This window comes from Trichosurus vulpecula, chromosome 3, assembly GCF_011100635.1.
Source record: "Trichosurus vulpecula isolate mTriVul1 chromosome 3, mTriVul1.pri, whole genome shotgun sequence".
Lineage (NCBI taxonomy): Eukaryota > Metazoa > Chordata > Mammalia > Diprotodontia > Phalangeridae > Trichosurus > Trichosurus vulpecula.
Genome location: NC_050575.1, coordinates 207,761,638 through 207,780,971, shown reverse-complemented (window position 1 = coordinate 207,780,971; position 19,334 = coordinate 207,761,638). Strand labels below are relative to the sequence as shown.

The 19,334-nt window shown below is 34.8% G+C and overlaps 1 protein-coding gene across 6 annotated transcripts in view; it reads right to left on the bottom strand.

Moving 5' to 3' along the window:
- Positions 1-19,334, bottom strand: part of NCOA1 (nuclear receptor coactivator 1) — a 228,768-nt gene that overhangs the window by 129,140 nt on the left and 80,294 nt on the right. For all 6 annotated transcript variants that reach the window (XM_036748133.1, XM_036748131.1, XM_036748134.1 and 3 more), the window contains one exon: positions 15,353-15,493. The gene's annotated coding sequence lies outside the window, so the exon portion shown is untranslated. The remainder of the gene's footprint in view (positions 1-15,352; positions 15,494-19,334) is intronic.

Genomic DNA, 19,334 nt, shown 5'->3' with positions numbered 1-19,334 from the left:
TATTATTTTGTATTTATCTACATGCATATTGTATGCCCCTAGTAGAATACAACCTTCCTGAAATAATGAATGCTTTAGATTTTATATTCATATTCCCATTGCCTAATACAAGCAGATGCTTCAAAAATCTTTATTGAATTGAACCAAATCCATGGGATCATCACATTCAGAGCAGTAATACAGCATCTGTGACTTAGAGCTGGAAAGGATCTAAGAGGTTATATAGTTAAAATACTCTCATTTCACAGGTGAGAGAACTAAGGTCCTGGAAAGTGAAATGATTTGATTAGTCACAAAGTAGCTAAGTCACAGTTCATAGGAACATTGATTTAAAGCTAGCAGGGATCTCAAGGGCCTTCTCATTGAGCCCCTATTTAACAGATGAGGAACTAGGGTCTAGAGGGGTGAAGTGACTTAACCAAGGTCACACAAGAAATAAACAGCATGGAAGTGAATCTAAAACCAGATGCTCTCATCCAAATCCAGCATCTTCCCACTCTTCTACTGCCTCAGGCTCTAGTCTTTGGATGCCACATCCAAAACTTTTTCTGCCATACCAGGCTGTCTCCCTCCTTGCTAATACTGCAACTCCTGAAGAAGCTACACCCTATAGACTGGCTCAGAAACGCTGCCACAGATGTCTAGGCTTCTTCCTTTCTTGTTAAGCTGCTTTACCTGGTATCTCCAGTACTACCCTTCTTAGAAAGGCTTTTTTCCTGATGTTCAATGGGATCAGGTCTAAGCAGCAAAGAGCCCTGTTCTGCAGTACCCTGGACAGAGACCTCCTGACACCACCTCTTGCAAATGAGCTAAATGAAAGTGTGTGAAGCCAATTCTATACCCAGAACAATGGATTTGAGTCTCAATCAGCTGACTGTATATTTTGAATTTCTCCTTACCGACCTCAACTTTCCCTCACTTTCCATCCTTAGTATGTTTGGTTTATTCTTTTATCACTTTAATATTTCCTTAAAAAATAGGTTAAGATCAATTTATTGCTTTTTATCATTGCCTCTAATGAAATATCTTTCTTTGCCTCCTGTTCCACTTTTTTGTACCTGCAGAATCACACCTAGCTGTAAGTTGTTTCACCTCTGTGCCCCTCAATTTCATCATCTGTAAAATGAGGGAGCTGGAAAAAGTAACCTCTCCAGCCGTGTAAAGAACACTGTACATGGGGTCAGAAAATGTGGGTTCTGATTTCAGGTCTGCCACATACTAGCTATGGGGCCCTGACAAGTCACTTAGTCCGTCTGAATCACTTCCATATTTTTACTACTTGCCTCATGGGGTAAGGAACTATTTCCACAATGAATTGTAAATTATTTAAACTCCTAAATTTTAAAAGCACAGGTATTTTAAAAATCTTCTTTCCCCCATTTCCAACACAGAAAACTCTGAGCTGCAGAAACCAGAGAATATAGTTTGCCATTTGCAAAGGAGAGGCTCTACTTTCTCAGGCTAATATCCCCACCTGGTGGCCTTTCAAGAGGCTACAAAATAAAGGCATTAGATCATTTCTGGCACATGGTAGGTGCCTAATAAATATTTGCTAAGTGAATGATTCGTGTTACTTGCAACCCAGATCCAGTGACATGAAGGAAGACTCGAATCTGCCGGTCAGGCTGGAGTGGTCCCAAAGGATCTCCACATGTCCTCTGTAGCACTAAAGTTTAGTATCTCCTAATTAACTAGCAATTTTTTTTAAAGTTTGATAAACTGGAAACAATAAGGGGCCTGAAACCAAGAGCTGCTTAGGTTCAAATCATGCTTCTGACACTCACTAGTTACATGACCAATGGCAAATAAAAAACTCTCCGAACTGCAGTTTCTTCAACTGAAAAACAGGGCTGACTTTTTGGACCAGACCTGTGATTTCATTAATATTACAGACTCCCAGGAAGGAAGGAAATTCTCCCTACCAATGTAGATCAACATCTACTATGAAAAATCATTTCTTAGTTCATTGTGGAGGAACTAAGAAGCTAAATGACTTGATCTAGGACACATCCAGCCTCTTATCAGAGGCAGAACTTGAATCAAATCAGATCTTCAAGACTCTAAGCCCAATTCTCTATCAACTATGATACACTAGAAAGTACATTCAAATCAATATACATAAAGCACTTTATAAAAATCAACTATTTTAAAGCTCCTTGTCAGCTACTACTATATGCTAAATGTACTTATCTGAGTTCAATCAGCAAATATTTATTAAGCACCTAACATGTATCAGACCCCCTACCAAATGCTGGCAAATAGTTCCTACTGTCAAGGAACTTAGATTCTGATGGGGGAGGCTATAATGGCAAGCAAAGTGGGACTTTTCATTGTTTTTTCTTTTGGAGTGCTGTTCTCAGCACTAAGGCAACCAAGTGCCTTTGATTGAACCTTGCTTTTGATTCAATCAAGAGACTTTGATGACAAGAAAGCCTAAGTCACATGGGTTTGATTCACATGGTTGTGATGCCCTCTCACCCTGAAGAAGTGTATATATACTCTGAGGTAAGCATTTTGCTTTGGAGGCTCACTCATTGTAAGAGTGATCATGTGATTTGGCCAGACAAACCTCTGGGTAGCAGTTAAGGAGCCCCCTGGCTTTGAAAATCCAAATGTTGGTGCTTCTCTCTCTCTCTGGTAACTATGTATGTATTGCTATGGACAGACAGTTAGAAGCCCCGCCTACTGATTGGTGTTATTTGCTCTGTTTATATAATGTCTGCTTGTAATTTCTGTTTGTATTTTCCCTGAAGTGCTGACTTTTCCCCCCAAACTTAGTAAATGATATATGTATGTTTAATAAAAGTGAGAAAAGCAGATCAAAGAACCTGTGCTAGCAGCCCTCCTATGTGCTCATGTTATTGGCCTGATACCTCCACAGTAGCTGCAAGCTGCATTGTTATTACAGAGGCATGTAAGTACATTCAGAACACATAAAAAAAATACAAACTAAAGTTGGAAGAGAACTGCCTAGGATTTGAATAAGTTAATTACTGACAGGCAGTGAAATATAATATAACTAGGCAGCTAGTCAATAACATTGTTTCATCAATCTCTATTTCTTGTGGGAGACTGGGGGGGAGGTGGGGGGACCACTAACAATAAATGTTTGTGCCCAGATTGAATTGGATGAAAAGAATGGACCTTATTTAGAAAACCATGTATCCCTTTCCATGACTGCAAGCTACTTTCTAACACCACAGTAAGTAAAGTAGAAAAATTCTTTTTTGTTTTTTATAACTGAGATGAAACTAAATACACACTAAGAATTGGCTAAAGATAGAACAAAATCTTATGGAGAATGAATATAATCAATGCAATTTTTGTTCACATATAATTTTTCAATTTTCAAAGTTAAATACAAAAGAATAAGTACAAACAAACTATTTCTTTACTTTGACTATCAAAGCTGTAAATACTATTTTACATAAGCATAGTACTTAAAAGGAAGACACTAAGAAATATAGATGATATAAAAACAAACTATATCAATAAATATAATCATTTATTTTAAAAGATAATAAAATTTTCATGACATTTCCAAGAACTATATTTCACTTTCTTTTACTAGAAACCAAGCTATATACTAACTGTAATACTAAATATGAAAATAATTCTGAATTTTTCATCTTCATTTTCTACTAGGTCATTGTGTTAATAATTCACTATTAGTAATGTATAAAACTCCCAAATGCATATTCTGTAATGGATTAATAATAGTTAAGGTTTTGAGAAAATACTTTTATTTAACGCTCACAAATAATGCTTGTAATACATCTCAAATTTGATGCATCTGTGAATTCAAAAGTGAAGGGAGGATTTCTTATGTGAAAGCACATTAAATCTCCCTTCTCCAAAAAAAAAAAAATTAAAAAAAAGAAAAAAAAAATCTCCCTTCTCTGTCCAACCTTTGACTATGTACAAAGCATTGCTACCTGATGGAGACACACAGAGCAAAGTTAAGACATAGAGCTCTCAAGTAGCTCTTATGGAGTTCATATCCTAATAGGGGAGACAATACATAAAGAAGGTTTCTGCTGCAAATCAAGTAGAATAGTTCCAAGTCCTTAGGGCTGAGGGGCAATGCAGATAATGAAGTCTCTTCTATAGTTGTTTGCCTGTGGTCTCTATCTCCCCTTTCCCCCATAGATATTACCTTGAAGGAAGGGGAGCTTGTTTTTGCGTTTCTTTGTAAATACAGGGCATAGCATAGCACCTGTCACATAAGTTCATAGAAGAGACCAAAAACTAAAGAAAATGAATTGAAAATGGTAAAAAAAAAAAAAAATCCAAAACACAATTCATTCTATTTTCCCCCAAATCCTCCCATCTGCCTAATGAAATATGTCCAAAAGAGAACTTGTTAGGGTTCACTCACGAAACTCCTTCCTTTCTTTCTATCCCTGGGGCTTGGCATTATGCCTGGCATGAGGAAAGTGCTTAATAAATGCTTGCTGAACTTCCAATCAAGTGACCAACAAAATGGCACATTAGATGTTTTCTCTGATTCCTCAAACCTCTATAAAATAGAAATCATGCACTAAAGATAAAGCAATTTCAGCTGTCCTGATGGTCTAGAACAGACTTACACAACTGGGCAGTAGGTAGGTGCCAAAATTAAAATAGGCTAAACTTCTTTGGGTCTAAGATAGATTAGACTAGAGACAGACTTGATGATGGTTGGTTGCCGCAGGTCACATGACAAACAGGAGAGAGGGCACAGTGGCAATCCTTTCTCAGACCACCCAAAATCCTTTGGGGGGCCACAAGAAGCCCACAGGCTGTATGTTGGACTGGTGTAGCATATCCAGTATTCAAAAGAAGGTTAAAAAACAAACTCAAAAAACCAGAAATTGATGCTCATTGACCCTGAACTCACTCAGCACCCTCCACTCCCTCCCACACTAGTGGCAGCAAGGTTGCACCAGGAGACCCAAGGACATGACGCAGGTTTCCATCAAAATCCACCCCTACACCTTGTTCCCTCATCCCTCTTTCCAATGACAAAGAAAGCTTGGCTTATATGATTATAATAACATTTATAGTTTGTACTGTTTTTTAAAACTTTCATTTAAACAGAGACAACTTTTAAAATAAGTAAATATCACTCTTGTGGCAACTTCCTTAACTTTTCCCCTTACAAAAGGGGCATAATGAGGTACGTGACCATTTCCATTCAGGATTGTGGCAGCCAGGACCTCCCATTCAAGAAACTAATTATGAGTTGAAAGGTTATACTATGGAAGAGCAAATAGATCTATTCTGTTTGGCCATAAAAAGCAAACCCAGGAACGATGGGCAAAAGTTGCAGAGAGGCAGCAGCAAATTTAAGTTTGATTCAGTAAAATCCAGTGGCTCCCTGTTACCTCCAACTTAAATTATAAAATCCTCTATTAGCTTCTAAAGTCCTTCATAATCTAGCATTCATAGCTTCTTCCTACCTTACTAGTTTTATTATACCTTACTCCTCCTCTCCACATAGTCTTTGATCAAGTGGCACAGGCCTCCTTGCCGTTCCTGTAAAGGGCTTTCCCCCATGCCTATAATACTCTCTCTCTTTAACTCTGCCTCCTAGCTTCCCTAATTTCCTTTAAGTCAGAGCTAAAGTCCCATCTTTTGCCAAGTCCTTCCCAGACCTCCTTAATCTTAGTGTCTTCCCTCTGAGATTACCTCTAATTCATCATGCATATATCTTGATATATTGTTGTTTACATGTTATTTCTCTCATTAATTTTTGAACTGAAGAGCAGGAAAAGTCTTTCGTCTTTCTTTGTATGCCCAGTGCTTAGCACATAGCAAGCACTTAACAAATGCTAGTTGACAGACATCAAGACAAATTTCCTAATAAGTAGAGCTGTTTCCAAGTGGAATGAGTTGCCCCTAAAGATGACAAGCTCCCTCTCCTTGGAGGTCTTCAAGCAGAGGCTGGATGATCATTTTCCAAGTATGGTATGGAGGGATCCCCTGTGTACACGCTGGACTATATGGCTGCTGATGTCCTTTCCAGGTCTCACATATCATGATCAATATTTAATAGAATTAACCCATACCCAACACCCTTTTCCCATCTCACTGAACCATAACACATTAAAATGAGTTATCACAAGGTCAATGGCAAATCTAAGTCTATTGTTTAAACTACCAAGGAGGTAATTTAATCATTTCCATAGCAACTGTACTTATGACCCACAACAATTTAGTTTTGCATAAAGCAAACCAAGATTTCCCTATGGTTGAAATAGCTGTTTGAACTACACAGAGAAGTGTATAAGACACTCTTTTTTCAATTATCAAGGCTGAATCCTGAGCCTTTCAGATTCTACCACTTGATTCATTTTAGGGAAGATAAGCCCACAATCTTTCTAATTTCCCTTAATTTACATAATAATCAAGGTCTTTAACTTTAGACTTTCCAGGGTACTGCCTCATGGGACTTAGTTGCTACATCTCTGGCAGTAATGGTTAACTAGAAACTCAGAGACTTAAGCCCTTGAGACTACCTGACAAAACTACAATAGGGTGAAATAACAAAAAAAAAAAACTGTAGCTTCATGAATACCAGTTGATTCCTTTGTCCAAGACAACTTTCTCCCTTCTCAAAATTACTGTAGCAATTTTTAATCATTCTTACAGCATTAAATACTGCTTTGTATTATTGTTATTTTGGTGAATGTCTTGCCTCTCCTACTATACTGTAAGATCCTTAAGAGAAGGGATGCTGACATGAATCTTTTTATACCTACCACAATCCACTGCAACACAGCTACCAAAAAAAAAAAAAGTCTGAACATAAATCAGTTACCAGTGAATGTTAGCTGCTACTTAGTTTATATATAGAATAGATTAAGTACTGGTCCCATATATAAGTAAGTGGAGCTAGACATAAAATCACCAAGAAGAAATTGTACTTTAAAGTATGAGATGATACTAACATCATATTAATTACTAACCTAAATATTATATTAACCTAAAGAATTATTAAGATATTAACCTAAAGAAATGGTCCTAGAATCATCCCAATTTTAAGATACATATAATGAAAAACTGTGGAGATTTAATAAGGAACGTACTTCCCATTCTCACAGATGCCTCTTAAACAATATCTATTTTCCTTTAAAGGTCAGCTAGAGAAGCACCTGCCACCAAAAAAATTAACCAATTTCAACCTCTCCAACCGCCTTCCTCCTATATTATCTTCTGTTTAATATATTTTTATGTATACTTGCACATATTTCTGTCTCCCCTGAAAGCAAATAAATTCCCCAGAGCTTCATCAGATTTGACCTGAGGAGGGAATACCATACATACTCAATTGTGTATCTTACCCCACAGGAAAGAAGGAGGAAAAAGATAAAAAAAAAAGGGGGGGGGAGGGTGGATGATAGAAGGGAGGGCAAATGAGGGAGGAGGTAATCAAAAACAAACACTTTCAAAAAGGGACAGGGTCAAGGGAGAAAATTGGATAAAGGGGGATAGGTTAGGAAGGAGCAAAATATAGTTAGTCTTTCACAACATGAGTATTGTGGAAGCGTTTTACAAAATGATAGGCATGTGGCCTAGATTGAATTGCTTGCCTTCTTAGGGAGGGTGGGTTGGGAAGGGAAGAGGGGAGAGAATTTGTTTTAAGTTTTAAAAAGAGATGCTCAAAAACAAAAACAAAAAAAAAGTTTTTGCATGCAACTAGAAAATAAGATACACAGGCAATGGGGCGTAGAAATTTACTTTGCCCTACAAGAAAGGAAGGGAAAAAGGGGATGGGAGAGGAGTGGGGTGACAGAAGGGAGGGCTCACTGGGGAACAGGGCAACCAGAATATATGCCATCTTGGAGTGGGGGGGAGGGTAGAAATGGGGAGAAAATTTGTAATTCAAACTCTTGTGAAAGTCAATGCTGAAAACTAAATATAATAAATAAATTTTAAAAAAATTCCCCAGAGCTTAATCACTCCTGAATAAACTGGGAAAAGTTTGTGAATCTGCAAAGCATAAAACAAAAACATACATAACAACAGCTCATGAGTATATCAAAGTGCTGCTACCCTAGAAGGCTAGACATAGGTAGCCACCAGTTCTATCCATTTTTACGCAAAAAGAAAGGCATATTTTAAGGCCAAAAGAAACAATGATATTTAAAAATCACTTTTTTTTTCTAAAATAAAAAAGCCTTCTATTTTACTGTATTTAAATTTTTAAAATAAGATAACATACAAAAGAGAGATATGGTTCCTCTCCTTCCCACAGGAGACAGAGTCTCAGAATGCAATCAGGAAGAATGAGAAATCAATGTGTTAACACCATCTACAAAGTACTTGAACTTCTTGACCTTCTGGAACTCTCAAATTTCTATGGGTTACTATGGAGGATAAAGAGAAATCGCTGTTTTTTCAATTGGCAGATCCCCATATCTACCACAGGACTTTACCCATAATTGCTGCTTAATAAGGGTTTGTTCAATTAAATTGAATGATTTTCCACTCTATGAATAAAAGTGAATGTAAACACTAAGTTAATAGCATAATTTGGCATTTTAAATTTCTCATGTTTTCCTGACTAAACCTATTTTATCACTGTCAAACAAAAAAAATTACATTTTTAAAACTATTAAGTTGAAAATTCAAGAACATATACCCTCTTTATTAAAGAAGTCTTAGGATATGTGCTTGTTGAAGGGGGAAAAATACAAAATAGAGAATATATTTTAGCAAAAATACTCACCAAATGTTTATGATCAACTTCTCGAATTAGAAATGCTTTATTTTTTACTAAATTAAAAAATGTATCCATAACCTAGCTTCAGTAAATAGCTAACTAACCTAACAGATAGACAACATAGGTTAAGTAGAGCACTGCAAGGGACTGGAAGTCAGGACTTTTAACCTTGGTTCTGCCACCAAGTAGGTATGTCACCACTGGCAAAGCAATTAGCCTATTAGAATTCAGTTACAGGTAACTTCCATCCATCAAATGAAGGGATTAGACCAAATCAGTAGTTTCAAATTCAAAGTATATATTTCTTTTAGGTTTCTAGAACATTCACAATTTGTTTTGCTATCAACTTCCAAAAGGGGAAAGTACTTTGTAAATCTCAAAGCTCTACATAAATGTGACATGGTGTTGCCATGATTGTTTAAATCTTTATTTCTCTTCACAAAAACTTACCATGAATGGATTTCAATGAACAAATATTAAGCTAATATATATCTTTTCTAACTTTAAAATTTTCAAAGTTCTATTAAATCAACACATGATTAACTTTGTTGTTTCCTCAAGAAACAGCCCACCCCAACCAAAATAAGACATCATTACTTGAATATAAATTCTATGTGCTGTCTTCGAATTTGTCTACATTTACCTGAATTGTAAAGACTATGTAGCATGGTTACATAAAAAATTTTTTTAGAAAAAAATTTTGCTTTAGAATTTTATAGAATTTTGGAAATGGCCTTAACAATGGCCAAATCTTTTCATTTTACAAATTAGGAAAATAAGGTCAAATGAGGTTAGTGACTTGACCAAAGTCACACTGCTAACATGTGTTTAAGTCATGAATTTTAATCTGAGTTGCAAATATATATATATATTTTGGGAAGGATTAAAATGAATTGCCTGACAAATTCTGTCATGACTATTTGAGAAAGGAAGATGGAGGAATAAAAGTTTGAATGGAGGCTATTATATTAAAAATTATTTATTTCAGGGATGGACAAACAACAATTCAACAGGAAGTCAGAGAAAGGGATCCCATTTTGCCTTCATAAAAAGCTTAAAAGGGAACATGAGACTAATGCCTAAGGGATCTTTTGAGCAATTCTGCCTCAAAAAAGTGAACATACAAGAAGAGATTAGGGAAGTGAACTATCTTGTGAAAGAGCTTTGAAACCCAGAGAGTCGAACCTGATAAAATGGGTGCTTATTAGACAAAGTAGGACTCAAAAAGAGGGCAATAATATTATCAGAGCTACATTTGCAAAAGTAGTAGAGGAAGACATAATAATAATCCCAGGGAAAAATAATAGCCTAATTACAAAAATAATGCCTGAAAAGTAAAATAAGTGTCAGGTCCATGTCTGTCATCTACATATTGGAAATAATACATTATGGTTTCATAATATCTCAGGCATATTTAGCCAAAGACTTTATAAAAAAGATGACCAATACGTTCTACATGTCTACAACAAAAACGAAGTAGTCATTAAACATTTTTTTTTCTAAAGAGAGCCACACATAGGTTCCAAATACTGAAGATATTTAGATTTAGGAAAACTTCAGCCACCAGCCAAGAACAGTTTTAGTATATCCTGATTATAAAGCAATATTGGAAATGTGTTTATATAAATCTTAATTTTTTTGAACCAAATAAAGATGAAAAATTTTGTATTTATTTGTAAAATCTCCCAAATGCATGTATGAAATCATTAATTTCATCTGTTGCTCTTATTTCTCTCATCAATTATTAACAAATTTTAAACAATCAGTATTTTTCTTTATAAAAGATGGCAATTATCTTGTACTAATTTCTTCAAAGACTTGTGGCAAGATTCTTTGCCAAGTCTAGTGAGTGTAAATATTTACACATTTATTTCCAAGTTTAGTGCTGAAATATGTAATTCTTTGCTTAATAAAATTAAATTAATTAAAATTCCAAAGGTAGGTGGTATTATTAAACATTGGGAGGTAATGGGGTAATGGAGAAAAAGTTTAATTTAAAACAAAAAACCTAAAGTTGAAAAGTTCACTAAATTTGCTCTCTCAAAGAATTTAATACCATAGGTGATAGGCATTTTCTACTAAATAGTTCTTTATAGAATTTATACTGTAGACAATTGCCACTGCTCTGACTACTAAAACCAAAGAAAACCTAAAGCCCTCCCCGCCAAAAAGCAAATAAATAATGATTTATTACTTGCACATTTCCAAAGAACTGTGGGGGAAGATAAAATAAAATAGAAAACCATCAGAGAGCTTATCATCTCAGCGGAGAGATAAAATACCATGTGTGTATGTGTAAATACAAATATATAAACATATATATGATAATCAGATCAGACATTTATATATAGAACAACAGTTTACAAAGAACTTTACATAAACTATATCCTTTAATCCTCACAATGACATGTTCAAGACAAGTAGGGCCGATAGCACTATCCTTACTTTACAGATAAATAACTAGCAATACCAAGCTGTGAAAGAGTGGGTGCAAAACTGATTGCTATTGACAGTAAGTTCAGAAGGAAAAATAGGAGAAAGTTACAAATACTTTCATGACTTAAAAAGAAACAATAACTTCTTACCACAGAGGTATCCAATTAAAATAGTCTGGTTTTATGCTAAAAAACAAACAGATGAAAAGCATCCTGTTTTGAGGATTTACTTTTTCATCCTAAGTGCACTTAGTTGTTTGTAATAAATTCAATATGTTCTCTCTATAATACATGCTGCTACCAAAAGGTTCTGGACTAACTCTTTTACTTGAATCTCTTACCACCTGACCGATAATTAAACACATATTGCCTCAGCCATTGATTCTTGTGGGTTGATACCTGCTGCACCTGACAAAGACGTTACTACCATAATTACATTTTAAAAACACTTGCATATCAGGTTGAATTCAGCAGTCAGCCTCCAAAAGCAATGCTTTCAATTTCTTTAATTAAAAAACCACTGTGACGAGGTAGATTAAGTTCTCATATACTTAAAATACCCATTCGAAACAAGCAATCGATGTTGGTAAATGAAGGAAAAAAAACACTATTTGCTACTTGCAGATTCTAAATCTCACAATTACAAGCCATGTTCAACTATTTGCTCTTATGTAAAGGGAAAAGGCATGGTCAAATGAATTTCACAGGCTAGAACAAAACTTTTCATTAGCAAATACTTTAACCTCCCCTATTAAGCCTCACAGTTAAGAACTATTAAAGCATAGGAAAACTAAATGATTTGAATTTTACCTGTTCTCCCTCCCCCACTTTCTGGTTCAGATGCTTATGAGCAATAAAATGACTGACAGCCAAATCAAGATCAGAAGGAAAAGCAGCAAAGGAAATAGATAATGTACAAAAACACCTCATCTACCTGACATATAAAATGACCTTCAATTCTAAAAAGCTCTTAGACCTGTAAAAAAAAAAAAAAGTAGGCCTTCTTTCAACCTTCAAATCTTCATATATTTTCTAATTTTATTTTGTAGTACAGTATAAATGAATGCACACATTAAAAAAAATATGTTGTAATTGATTTTTAGGCTTGTAAGGTGACAAAAACAGCAAAATAATAGACATATAAATACAAAATGATCCACTATAAAAATGGAGATGCAGAGGAGTTTAAACTCCTTTTGTATAAACTTAAATCATAGCTATTATAAGCAAAGTCTTCATGTCATGTAAATATTCATCAGTTTGACTCAGACAAGCATGACCCTACTGCCAACATTCTGTGATACAAAAATGAACTTATAGCAACAAAAAGTCTGATTGAGATTCAGGTTCTAAAAAATGGTTTAAAAAAAGACAAAACATTGAATTTTAAAAATCAATATACATATTTAATGTAGCAGTGGGGGAAAGGTAGTAAGAGGGAAAGAATAAGAATCATTATATATCATTGTATAATTCATAATTTTTATTACTAAACTGCCACAAGTATACACACACACACACACACACACACACACACACACACACACACACACATTTATTTTTAAAGCCCTGACCTGTCAATTCAATAATAATTTATTAAGCACCCACTGGGGGTTACAGACCCATGTGAAGCGGTTCTCATTCTCAAGGAGTTGACAGTGTAGCCTAGGAAAACACGTATAGGTTTATGCAAAATGGATACAGTGTAGTGGGGGTGGGGAGGAGAAGATGTATGTGTATGGGGGAGACTAGCAATTTGGGGGATCAGAAAAGGCTTCTACTCCCCTTTTAATTACATATGCATCAAACACAATTTTTACGGTTTATTTACTTCCATAAAAAAGTGGAGGAATAATTCTCAAGACATTTAAGATGAATGTATTTTGTATTAAATAGCCCTTATTATTTCTATTACTAATTTCTTATATAATGCATATAACACAATTCTCTAAACAGAAAATGAAAGTAAAATTTTATTCCAAACAGTCCAGTGTGAATACTCACTCTAGTTACAAACCAAATAGAAGTTACCATGCCTCTAATACTGGGCCAAATAAATCTGATATGTATTAATATAATCAGTTATTTTGAAATGCATGACAAAAACACCAATGACTAAGTCAAAGATCTGTTTGTTTCACATTATAAATTTTGCCTCCAAACTGAAGAGCCTTGGCTGATGTGTTAGCATTAATTAAAAATATCACTTTCAGAACTTCATATATCTTTTGTCTAAGAAGTTTAAGTACTTTACATGTCACATGCTTCCCTGAAAAGATTTTTTTGCTTATGTCTACCTGCTTATTTTACCTCAACAATAAATGTAACAAGGCCTAAAAATTTTTACACACATTAATTCAATTATCTTTGTGGAGGGCAAAAAGTGGCAAGAATTAAAACCATTTTAAAGTTTGAAAAGCAGATATGAAGAGATAGTGAAGCAGAGGATAGATCAAAGAATAAGACTACAATCTACTAATTGCCAATCCATTATACAATTTCTAGAACACATTGCTTGAATATTTGTTACTGTTGTTTTTGATGCAGATATAGTTAGACCATCGAAATTCTGTTAAGATTTCTTCTTGATTCAACATGTTTCATTTTAATGAAGCCCTCAATGTCCATTTTAATAATCACAGTGACTAGTTAACTCATTTGCCTATCAAATAAAAAACCAATACTGTTACCTTAAAATCTTTCATATATCTTTTATCCAGCAGATACTAAATAATGTAAATTAATTAGCAAATCACACCAAAATATAACCACGACCCTCAATCTAAAAGCTTGTTTTGTTCTAAAAATCAATGAGAATGGAAGAGTCAATTGCTAGGCAGGTAGAACTGGATTTCTAAAATTTTTTTTTGCAACTCTAGCTCTTCTGTCAAGGCTTTCCACCATACCCTCAATATTACCAAGCCCATTTTTTCTTCTAAATACAGACTGTGAACCTTAACCAAGCTGATCTGCTTGCATCTGAAATCAATAAACATTTATTAAGTGCTAATGATTATGTACAAGCATTGTGTTAGGTCCTGGGGAAACAAAGGCAAACTCTCTACCACCAAGGGGCTTATATTTTATCAGAAGAAATAACATGTAAACCCACACACAAATGGCTTTGACCCACACATGACCTACCTTCCTTAAGAATATACATATTCCTTTAAAGTTGTTTTACACTTCCAGAAGATTCCCATGATTAACTCCATCTGATTCTAATTACCATACACACACACACACACACACACACACACACACACACACATATATATATATATATATATATATATTCTGTCCCATCAGAAATCATCTATTTAGCCTGTATTAGATTAACTTAGTATATTTTTTGGTGTGTTTTGAGTCTCTTTCTTCAATTAGATTATAAACTCCAGGAGGGTAAGGACCATCTCTTCTATTCCTTCAGTCTCCATAATACCTTAAGTTCAACATTATGCACATAATAGGTAACTGAACCTAAGTCAGAATGTCATAGATGTAAAGGAGCATTTGGACTCACTAACTCCAACTTTCCTTAACTACTGTTTTCAAAATTATTATCAAGTTTGCTAGATATATGATGTCTTCGCTTATTCACAATTTTCATTCACTTAATAAGAGATAATAGGATCACAGATTTATGGCTGGACGAAATCTCAGAAGGCATCTAAATCAAATTCATTTGTCTTCCTGATAATGAAACAAACTCAGAGGTTAAGTGACTTGCTCAAGGTCATGCAGGTAGTAAGTGATAAGGCTCAGGAGAAGTCAAACTCTGGACCTCTGACTCTAAATACAGCATTCTTTCACAAAGTATATTACCATATTTTCTTTGAGCCCATTTTTACATTAAAATGCGTACAGTAACCTTATATACTTCTCCATAAATCCTAACCATGAAATCAGACATTTTGCAGCTATTTTATAATTACTTTGAGCATGTGTCCCAAATTCTCCAGGATAGTTTCAATTTCAGGAATAAAAAAATGTAGTTTCATCAAGTCTTTATAAAAGTAATTTATTGTTGTATCCCTATTTGAGGAAAATGGCTATTCTATTCCTAATGCATTCCAAATTTCTTGGCTAAGAAAAATTTGTTTGTTTATTTATGATTGATTGGTTGGTATAATGGTCATGAAGGGATCAATAATTTTCCCACTATAAAATAGAGAGAAGGCTCTTCAAAATAGAGACTTGTAATACATACCAAGGAGACTTCTTTGTTCATAATGAGCATGCAGAACAGTTCACGTCAATTGAAACACTCCTGAGGAATGGAGAAAAGATGTTTTCCAGAGAGGACTTTAACCTTTGAAGTCTATTTATTTGAGACCAACAGCAAAGGCAACTGAAACAAATGAGAATGTCACAAAAAATTAGATATTAGCCACAAAATATTTTGTGGATGAACATTTTTTCAATCAACAAACATTTATTAGTGCATTCTATGCACAGTAGTAGTAGTAATATGAGCTAACATTTACATAGCTCTTACTATGTGCCAATGCTATGCTAAGGACTTTATAATCATTATCTCATTTGATTCTCACAACAACCCGGAAAGGTAGGTGCTATTATCTCCGTCTTACAGATGAGAAAACTGACACAAATAGGGGTTAGGTGACTTGCCCAGATTTACGTAGTTAGTAAGTGTCTGATGAGGTCGATCTGAACTCAGGTTTTCCTGACTCCAGGCCCAGCACTCTATCCATTGCAATATCTTGCTACCCCAACCCGAAGGATATAAAGAAAGGCAAATATGTAGTCAGTCCTCTGCTCTTAAGGTGGTCACATTTTAATGGAGGAAACAATATGCAAATAACTATGTATATACAAAATATATACACTGTAAATGACCCTGGAGGTAACTGAGACTCACTAGAATTCACTGTGTACTGAGAGTGGCAGCCCACCTAATCAGCTTGATTAAAATTTTTTAAAAAAATAAAATCTTGTCAGATTACAGCAATTTATCCAAGAAACCATTCATTATAATCAAGTTGGATTTATACCAGGGATACAAGAATGGTTCAACATTAAAAAAATAATCAGCATAATCAATCATATTAAAAACAAAAACATCTAAAACTATGATTATCTCAATAAAGACAGAAAAGGCCTTTGACAAAATAGAAAATGAATTTTTGCTAAGAACCATATAAAGTATCAGCATAAAGGGATCTTTTTTTAATATGACAAAAATATGTATCTAAAACAAGTAGCAATAATATAAAAAGGGGAAAATACACTAGAAACTCTCCCCCACAAAACAGGAATAAATCAGTGATGCCCCCTCTCCCTTGTATTGTCTGATATAGTTCTGGAAATACTAGAGATAGTATTGAGATGAAAAAGAAACTAAAGGCATAAATACAGGTAAAGGAGAGACAAAACTATCATCATTTATTGATGGTTTCCTTAGAAAGTCCTTGGGAATCAGCAAACAAATGAAGATAATATTTTCATTAAAGTTGCAGACTACACGATAAGCTCACAAAAACCAATAGCATTCCAATATAAGAAAATCTAAGAGGCAATAATAGTTAAAATAGTTTTGTAGTTAAAATAACTACAAAATGCATAAAATATTTCAAAGTACACCAAAGCACATTCAATAGTTGTATAGATTCAATTACAAAGTGTTCTCACAGTATCTATAAGGCCTAAATTTGATAGACTTGACTCCTCTCATCAATACAAGGGTCAAAGATGGCTCCAAAAGACTCATGATTGAAAAGGCTATGCACATCCAGAGAAAGAATTATGGAATCTGAATGCAGATTATGCAAACTATTTGCTCTCTTTTTTTCCCCCTTATTTGGTTTCATTTCCCCTTTCTCATGATTAATTCCACTGGTTATAATTCTTCTTTACAACTGGACTATTATGTAAATAAGTTCAATGTGAAGGTATATGTAGAAGCTACACTGGATTACATGCCATCTTGGGGGGTGGGGAGGGAGAGAAAAATTTGGAACCCAAAAACCTGTAGAACTGAATGTTGTAAACTAAAACTAAAAAAGAAATTTACAAAAGAAAAAAAATTACAAAGTGTTCCTTAAAAATAATAGTAATAGTAACGACAACAACTTAAATAGCCTAAGGAAGGTTCATTACTCATAGCTGAGATGTGCCAAAGAAATAAAAATGCAAAGTACCTAATCTTAAACACAGAAGATACTCTCTTGGCCTCAAGTCTCAGCAGCTGTAAAATGAGGGAGTTGCAATAGATGATCTCTAAGTTACCTTCCAGCTTTAAATCCAATAATAATGTAACTTTGTATATGTTACAATTAGTCATTAGGTAATTGTTTTAGACATTTTAGACTCCATAACAAAGACATGACATAACCCCAAAGTATCCTACTAATCTTAAGTCTCATCAGCAGCTTCTACATATGGCTAATCTCATCTACTTTACGTTAATTCTTATGAGCTATAATTTCAGACAAAGATATTTCCTTATCTTGTCCCCAGATTATGGATATATGCATTGTTTAGGGTTCTCATTCATGTATGCATTCAGTATATGAATGACACTTTCCTTTTTACTTTCTAATTAATGATTACTTTTTTATGACTCTTAAAAAGACATAAATTATATTTATTCAATGAGAACAAATAGAGTTTTAATTTTACATGTTGCTTTAAATGTTTTTTACTACCTGACTCAAGAATTTAAGAATTCTTTATAACCAAATTAGAAACCTAAACTGGTGGGGGGAAGAGGGAGAAGGTTGAATTAGTTTTGCAGGAATAGATATCCCTTCCTCACTAGATTTAAGACTGCTAATTTCTTATATTATTCCCCTCCCTCCACCCCCACTCTGGAAAGGTTAAAAAACAATTTACACTCGATTTCAATATTTATTACTACCTTCTTGGATGGAGCACCAGACTTGCAGTCAGGAAGACCTGAACTCAAATCTGGCCTCAGATGTTTACTAGGTATGTGACGTTGGGCAGGTCACTTAAACCTCTGTATGTCTCAGTTTCCTCAACTTTAAAATGGGGAACATCTACCTCACAGACTTGTTTTGAGGATGACATGCAATAATATCTGTAAAGTTGTTAGTGCAGTGTCTCAAAGTAGATACTTGATAAATGCTTATTTCCTTCCCTTCTCCCTATTCTCTTTCTTGGCCTGTATGCATTTTTCAAATTCAATGGGACCCAAATTTCTGGCCTATATCAGTAGTTAGAAGACAAAGCTTTGAAAGAATATCATGCAATAAGATCATTTTTTTATGTACCTGAACTGTTTAAGGAAAACTCCTTGTTGGACCTATGGCAGTAAGACTGGAAGGTCCTTGATATTGAGGCTAGTGTTTTTTCCCTTAAAAAGGGAAAGAAAATGTCCTCAAAACTTAATTGCTCCAACGGACTAAGGTTTGTGCCTTCCCAGTCACTTAAGGCATAAAATCCTTGTATGTGACTTCCACTGCAATGCAAGTCAACATATCCTTCTGGCCAGGTATGCTATCATGGCAAATGAGGCCAGGGTAGCTGTGCCCAACTGAAGTAAAGCTTTGTAAATGAAGAATATCCTTCCCATGCCATTGTTGAGTAAGTTTCTAAAATAAGTTTCGGGGCAGCTAGGCGGCACGATGAGTACAGCACCAGCCCTGGAGTCAGGAGGACCTGAGTTCAACTGGCCTCAGACACTTGACACACTTACTAGCTGTGTGACCTTGGGCAAATCACTTAACCCCAATTGCCCTGCCTTCCCTCCTCCTCAAAAAAATAAAAAAAAGTTTCTTCTAAAAACAGTGTGGTCTACAAGTATTTCATTTCATTCTGATTCTAAGCGTAAACAACTGTATCCGACCAGAGATAAGCGTAGCCCAGATCACCTCCACTGACACCCTATTCAGATACTTCATCATGGCAGGGGATAACTTATGATTCTCAAGGGCTATACAAGTAAACCACAAGCTACAGCAGATCTTACCAAGATGTTAAGGATTTTGATTATAGGCCTGGTGGCCAACTTTGTGTTTGTCTTCGAGGGAATAGCCTAGCTAAGTGTGAAAAGCTTCATGATTAGATTAGATACCAGGTGATGAATTTTTTTGGCTATAGTAACTCATAAGACCATCTACTAAAGGAGAAGTAGATCTGGAGGTAAAGGAAGTATTCATACTAATAAAATTATGTATATTTTAAAATACTTAAGTTAAAATAAGTTC